At 42.5% G+C, this 7993-nt stretch overlaps 1 protein-coding gene across 1 annotated transcript in view; it reads right to left on the reverse strand.

Annotated features, from left to right (window-relative positions):
- Kpna5 (karyopherin subunit alpha 5) overlaps window positions 1-7958 on the reverse strand; it is a 59983-nt gene extending 52025 nt beyond the window's left edge. Inside the window, exons 1-2 of the mRNA XM_052751351.1 lie at window positions 7846-7958; window positions 240-412 (exon numbers count right to left, since the gene is read on the reverse strand). The gene's annotated coding sequence lies outside the window, so the exon portion shown is untranslated. The remainder of the gene's footprint in view (window positions 1-239; window positions 413-7845) is intronic.
- Window positions 7959-7993: the final 35 nt, after the last annotated feature.

Here is a 7993-nt window from a genome sequence, read left to right on the forward strand (position 1 = left end):
GATCACCTTGCAGGACAGACTTGGAGCTGAAACAATGTTGAACAAAGGAACGTGCCATGGCCGGACTGATGAGTCATGAGTACTTCTGGCCTTGTCTTTAAATACTACCTCAAGTCAAGATCCCAGAGATGGACTTGAGAGATCGCCGGATCTCTTTGTCTCCCTTCCCAATATGGCCACATTGAATAAATCCCCTTTCATGCCTGTCATTATTTATTTGGCTCTTTTCATCAACTTACTGAGAATAGGGGGCCAGATCTAGGTGTTGGGGTGTGAGCTGCGATCCTCAGTTTGGTAACCGTAATCTCAATTCCTCTTCACGTTTCTTTCTTTGCTGCCTCATTTAGGGAGATAGAGATTGCTGTTGAATTCCATGCTTCCCACTTTTCTTGTTTTGCTTCTTTCCTTATTCCTGCTTAAAAAAAAAAAAAAAATGAGAGGTGGTGTTTGGCAAAATGGCCTCCTACTTTAGTTCCTTCAAAATTAATTTCCACCTTTTGTCTTTTCCTCCTTTGTGTAGCTCTTGTTAGCTAGGGGAATTCAACTTGTTGTCTAATTTGGTACTTTTAAAAAATTTTGTACTTTCTGATTTCCCATCTCTTCTTTTGTTCTATTTCCTGAGAAACTTCCTGTTGTATCCTCTAAATTCCCACTGATATACTTAAAACTTGTGATAGTAGTTTCTAATCCAAAGAGATGCTTGTGTTTTTAATTTAGGAATTAAGTATATTTTTATTGTCGCTTAGAGGATATTGTGACTTTAACTTCTCCCCTTTTATTCTTATGTTGCATTTCTTCAGACCTAACTTTACAAATATTGTTTTGAGGCCAGGTGAGGTGATGCACACCTTTAATCTCAGCACTTGGGAGGCTGAGGTAGGTGGAAGTCTGTGAGTTGGAGGCCATTGGGATCTCTATAGCAACTTTAAAATCAGTCAGGACTATACAGTGTGACCACCTGATGAATCAGCCGACTTCCATCTTAGGTTTGAAAGCTATCTGATAGTAAAGACTGATGGACTAGCTTGTCTCCATCTTAACATTAGAAGCCATCTTGTTACAAGATCAAAATTAGTTACTCCTGTTTTCTGTAAAACTTGGGTTTAATCATGCCTTGACTTATTTTCTGGAATTTGACGTATTCCACACGCTATACCCTAACCTCCACCCTGATAAGATGTTCTGCCAAGTTTCTACATAACCAAAATTCCTCTGGAAATCTCCTAACCTGTGAACACTCCCCCTCCCCCAGTCTTGCAGGTTTGGGGCCTATATAAACCTTCTCCTGTGTTCAATGCTATTTTCTCAAACCTTACTTTAGGGAAACAGCCCTCCCTGTCTGACAGAAAATAAAGCTTGCATAATTTGACCAAAGAATTTGGGTAATGCTCTTTACTCCCATTTGGTGGAATTAATAAGACAAACTAGGTTAATTCTTGTCTATGATTAAACTTTTGTTTCTCAAGGATTGAGCTATGTCTCACCTGTAACCTTAAATACAAATGGTTCTTTACTGCCTGGCTTTTCCAGGAAACAGCAACCATGTCTTTGTTTCAAAAGTTATTATGACCATTTTACAACCCGACCTTTGTTTCAAAAAGTTATTATAACTACCTGTTGTTATTACTACCTTGTTATGACCACCTTGTTATGTTCTGCTTTATAACCCTGCCTATTTGCCTGCCAAATCCCCCATTTGGAACTCCCCTACCTGCTGTGGAACAGTCGTTTTTTTCTAAACTATGAATATGCATTACTCTCATTTGCTAATAAAAAGCTGATTGGCTGACAGCTGGGCAGGAAGAGATTGAGCTTGGGAGCCAGACTAGGAGAATTCTGGGAAGAGGAAGGATAGAGTCAGAGAGTGGCTGGCAAATGCAGAGAGGCAAGATGAGAATGCTGTTTTGAAAAAAGGTACCAAGCCACATGGCTAAACATAGATAAGAATTACGGGTTAAAATTTAAGTGTAAGAGCTAGTTAGTTAAGCCTCAGCTATTGACTGAGCTTTTATAATTAATATAAGCCTCTGTGTGGTAATTTGGAAAGCAGCTGTCGGGTATTTGGGAGCAGGCAGTCAAGACAGGAAACGTCCATCTATACCTACCCCTGAGTTATAAAAACTTTATCTTCCCCACATCCAATGCTGACCTCTTGAACCTCACCTTAGGAGGAGCCAGGTTGTATACATGAATTCAAAAAGCTTGCTTTAATTAATTTGGTCATGTGATTTGGGTCAGTGGTCTTTCTCCTCCAATCTTTGGGATTAACACACCCTGACTCAAATATGTATATGTTCCATCCTACCTGATTTTTTGGCTCTACTCAATGGCCTGGTGATCCTTAAATAATAGACTCTTGAAGGACTAACAGCCTAAAACAAAGAGCCTCAGATGAGCTAAGAAACTCCTGACTCAGCACAGGAATAAGAATACCTGCCTGACAAGATAGTCAACACAGTAATGACAACATCAGTTAGGAGCTGGGAGACTCTTGACGAGAAAGTCAATATGTGATCAGAACTGACATTATTCTGTAGATGGATTTTTCTTTGGGCCGCCAGCTCACAAAAAAAATGACATGGAGACTTCTTATTAATTATGAAAGATGGCTGATAGCTTAGGCTTGTTTCTAACTAACTCTTATAACTTAAATTAACCCATTTATTAATTGACTTTCTGCCTCATGGCTCTCTTACCTCATCTCCATATTGCCATTCCTGCTTGCTCTGTGTCCTTGATGTCTTGTCTCCACCTTCTTCTTCCATGCATCCTCTGTGCCTGGGAAACCTGCCTAACTACTGGCCACTCAGGTTTTTAATTAAACCAGTCACAGTGACACGTCTTCACACAGTGTAAAGGAATATTCCACAACATTATTCGGCTGGCATTATTTAGCCCTAAGACTACAAAGAATAGATCTACAGATAAAAATTTTCACCCCAAAGGTTTCCTTGTCTGCCCTATAAAACCCCAAGTCTCCTGTGCCTGGGTGTACATCTTCAACTTCTGCCAAGAGACTCCTTGCCTTTCGTTGTCCCAGGGAAGGACATCTGCTCCAGCAAAGGTCAGTCTCCTCTTTGATTTTCCCATTGCCTCCATCAATCCTGATCTAACAACTCATATTTGTGAATAAGACACTGAAGTACCTGTATACTTATTGCAAGAAAGCACACACCAGATAGGCTCCTTTGCGCATCAGCTGGTGCCTTCTCCACCAGGTAACACAAAGGGAGGACTGACTTTTGTCAGGCAATAGTCTGTCCCTCCCTCTTTCTCTCTCCCCTCTTCTTTATCCCTTATCATTTCTCAGGGGAGGAATTTTCAACCTCTTGCCTTGGAGACACACACCAGGCCTCAGGATGAGATAAGATAAAACAGTTTTAAGGGATTCACTGTTAGCCAGAACCATGGCATTTCATAAAGTTCCTCTGTAGCAGGCTTCCTTTGGGGCCACCAACCAGCTCCCAAATAATGATACAGAGACATATTATTAGTTATGAATGCTGGGCCTTAGCCTATACGTGTTCCACTAGCTCTTATTACTTAAATTAAGTAATGTGATTCTCTTCATCTACATTTTGCCTTGGGGCTTTTTTTATCTTTCTTTCATTCTGTATGTCCTACTCCATATTTGGCTGGCTGGCTGGCAGCTGCTTCCCTTTCTCCCTTGTTCTCTTCTCCCTTCTCTCTCCTCAAGAGCCTAGATTCCTCCTCCCATTTATTCTCGCTGCTCGCCAGCCCTGCCTATCCCTCTACTACCTAGCTATTGACCATTCAGATTTTTATTAAACCAGTCAGGTGCCTTAGGCAGGCAAAGTGAAACAGCAACACATCTTTACATCATTAAACAAATGCAGCAGAAACAAATGTAGCACCCCTTTTCCTAGTTAGAGTAATATTCCACAACATTCCTCCACTTTGCTTGAACTGTGATATTCTCAAAACTAAAGTGATTTGGTGTGCAGAACTCAAGTAGCATGTTTCTCTAGATTCCTGCCATCCCTGTTATATGAACTCAAAACAGTGTCTATCCAGTAGAAATGTTTATGCACCACCTGCCATTCTTTTAACTGACATCCTGGTTAGTTTTATGTCAACTTGACACAAGCTAGAGTTATTGGGAAAGAGGGAACCTTAATTGAGAAAATGCCCCCACCAGATTGGCCTGTGGGCAAGCCTGTGAGGCATTAGGCATTTTCTTGATTAATGGTTGAAGAGGGGGTGGAGTGGGGACTGAGATGGGGTGGGGCAGTGTCTCGGCCTATTGTGGGTGGTGCCATCCCTGGGCAGGTGGTCCTTCATTATACAAGAAAGCAAGTTGAGCAAGCCATGAAGAACCATAAGCAGGGAGCCAGGCGATGGTGGCACAAGCCTTTAATCCCAGCACTTGGGAGGCAGAGCCAGGCAGATCTCTGTGAGTTCCAGGCCAGCCTGGTATACAGAGTGAGATCCAGGACAGGCACCAAAACTACACAGAGAAACCCTGTCTCAAAAAAACCACAAACAAAAAACATAAGCAGAACTCCTCCAAAGTTTCTGCTTCTGTTCCTGCCTCTGACCCCAATCAGAGATGGAGTGTGACATGAGAGCTGTAAACTGAAATAAACTTTTTCCTCAAAGTTGCTTTTTTTCATGGTGGTCTTTTTCTCTCTCACACAGCAATAGAAACCTTAATAAAACAACCCATCTACCCTAGAAATAGCCAACTGTGGGTTAAGAGAAAACTTTTAAAATCTCCTTCCCACCATTCTTTCCTTGAGACCTCTAAGGACTCCCATTCTGGCACAAGGACCTGAGCTCTCCTCAGAGGACTTCAGCTGCCTGCTGTCTATGGCATTAATAACTCAATATATTTCTTATCCCAATGGGCAGTTGACCTCAGAGTCCTCCTTGAACCCTGAACAGAAAACTTTTAGTTCATAGTTCAATATTTGCCTTTTTCTGCTTCCTATTTTCAACCCAACACCTTGACACCAGTCTTATCCATTGCTGGGTTCATTGCCTCTATGAGTTATTTTCTTCATGAACAAAACCTGTCTTGGAGGGAAAGATGAGTCACGCCAGAAGCCAGTGATGGGAAAATCTGGAGGCAGAGTTTTAGCTACCCCTTGTTAAGGCATTCCACAAAGTTTTGTTCGAATGCATTAGCCTTTTGATTAAAATGATATTAATCCTGGTAATCTGAATGCATGTGCCTTTAGTCAAAGCCTACATCAAAATAAAAAAACCAATAGCTTCTCTTCAAATAGCACGTTTCTGAACTTTTTCTTTCTTTCTTTCTTTCTTTCTTTCTTTCTTTCTTTCTTTCTTTCTGTCTCTCTCTCTCTCTTTCTCTCTCTCCCTATCTCTTCCCTTTCTTTTTTTTGAACATTTTAAAAATATTTTTTAAAAGATTTATTATGCAGTGTTCTGCCTGTATGTATACCTGCATAGCAGAAGAGGGCACCAGATCTCATTGTAGATGGTTGTAAGCCACGATGTGGTTTCTGGGAATTGAACTCAGGACCTCTGGAAGAACAGTCAGTGCTCTTAACCTCTGAGCCAGCTCGCCAGCCCAAACATGTTTTTTCTTTTAGTTTTGTTTTTCAGTACATCCCAACCAGTTTCCTCTCCCTTCACTCCTCCCAGTCTCCCCACTCTACTTTCCCTCTTCTCTAGGTCCACTCCATTTCCCTTAAGGGAGGAAGGAATAGGCCTCCCAGGATATCACCTGAATAAGGCATAACAAGATACAATAAGATTAGGCACAAACCCTCATATCAAAGCTGGGCAAGGCAGCCTAGTAGGAGGAAAGGAGTCCCAAGAGAAGGCAAAAAAAATCAGAGACACCCCCATTCCCACTGTCAGGAGTCCCCTCAAAACACCAAGCCAACAACCATAACACATGCAGAGGACCTAGTACAGACCCATGCAGGCTCCGTGATTGCTGCTTCAGTCTCTATGGGCCCCATGAGCCCTGCTTATTGATTCTGTGGGCAGTGTTCTCCTGGTGTCCTCAACCCCTCTGGTTCCTACAATAGTCCCCCTCCCTCTTCTGTGGGTTCTCCTAGCTTCTAGGGGAGGGACCTAATGGAGATCTCCAACTTGGGCTCTCTCCACTTAGTGTTTTTCTGTGGGTCTCTGCATCTGCTTCCATCAGCTGCCAAGAGAGTCTTCCCTGATGATGATTGGGCTAGGCACCAATCTATGATTATAGCAGAATATCATAGGAATCATTTTATCGATTCTGGCCTCCTCCTCTATTCTAGGTCTCTGGGCTATCCAGGTATGGCCTATCCAGCTTCCAGTTCCTAGTCATCCAGGCAATGTGGGGCAGAGGCTCCCTCTCCTGGTATGGAACTCAAATTAGACCTGTCATTGTTTGGCCACTCCCACAAGTTCTGCACCTCTATTGCCCCAGCACAAATTATAGGCAGGACAGAAGCTTTTGTTTCTAGGTTGGTGTCCCAAAATTGGAAGCCTTGCCTGGTTACAGAAGATGGCCTGTACACCTTTCTTCATTAACCAAACCTGTCTTGGAGGGAAAGAGGAGTCACATGGGAAGCTGGTGATGGAGGAAATCTGGAGGCGGAGTTTTAGCTATACCTTGTTTAGACATTTCACGAAGTTTCCTTTCATTCAGTCCTTCAAGTTCTTCTCCAGAAGTTTTCTGAATATTTTTTTGCACCTCTGGAGAATTGACTTTTTTGTTGACCTCTCATCTAATTGCTATTAATCTGCTTGTTTTCTAGCTTTCAGTGTTCTGTAAGAATACCATTTGCTCTTATAATGACCTCTGCCCTTTCATTCTCCTTTAGTAGATTCAGAGAATCAAAAAATATATTTTGCTCCTTGTACCACATTTAACCGTACCCCCATCATTTAAAAATATTATACTCATCAGATTACGTCATCCTCCTACTTAAATACTCTAGTAGCTTCCTCAGAGGTCTTAAGTGAGTTGAAGACCCTGAAGCTCTAAGCTTATTTTGTAATCCAGTGGTTCTCAACCTTCCTAATGCTGCAACCTTTTAATATAGTTCCTAATGTTGTGGTGACCCCCAACCATAAGATTATTTTCGCTGCTACTTCATAACTGTAATTTTGCTAATATTATGAATCGTAATGTTAATAACTGTCTTCCAGTGGTCTTAGGCCACCCTGTGAAAGGGTCCTTCGACTCCCCGCCAAATGGGTCCCGACCTACAAGTTGAGAACCACTGTAGTAATCACTCTTCTAACACGTTATGATTTAGTCACAAAACATCCCTGTTGCTTCAGGCTACGGCTTCTTTCTTGTTAGTTTCCCTCTGTTCATCAGGATATCCACCTCGTTAAACAGAACTTGCCCCAACATCAGTAACTCTGTAAGCAGACTTTCTAACATTAATACTGTCTCTCTAAAAGGAGAGCACGTTATGAGGAGACTTCCTGACAACAGCAACCTCTGTAACTCGGTTTTATTTTCTTTGTAACATTTACGGTGTCCATTTGTTTTTCTTGTCTCTGCCTCAGCAGACTATGCTGTGTTTTGTGTATTTTAGTTAGCAGGGAGCCTCCAGGTACAAACAACACTTCTTGTGGGAACTCTGGGGAGACTGTCACTACAAGGAACAGGCAACTTTGTAATCTGGACGAAGGAACCTGCCTTAATTAGCCTGCAGAGCATAACTGAGAGGCTGACACTAGACGATATGTAAATAGAAACACGTGTTTGCCCTAGGAGCCGACGTATCCATGTACTCAGATTTCAAAAATCTCAGAACCTATTTTTTTCTTTTAGCAAATCAGGCGTGGAAACTGCGGCGGGAGGCTGGGAGGGACCAAGGATGCTCTAGCAAAGGATGCAAAAAAAAAAAAACCCACCTCACCGCAGGTCCCAGAATGCATCACCACTCCGACGGATCTGGAGAGGGGCATGCTGGGATCTCCTTCCCGGCGATTGAGGAAGGGCTGTTGTGCATGCGGTACTGCGGAGGACTGTCGCAGGCCCGGGGTCCCTTTCGGTTCGCGG

The sequence above is a fragment of the Peromyscus californicus genome, unplaced genomic scaffold (assembly GCF_007827085.1).
Source record: "Peromyscus californicus insignis strain IS unplaced genomic scaffold, ASM782708v3 Scaffold_22__1_contigs__length_63687245, whole genome shotgun sequence".
Classification (NCBI taxonomy): domain Eukaryota; kingdom Metazoa; phylum Chordata; class Mammalia; order Rodentia; family Cricetidae; genus Peromyscus; species Peromyscus californicus.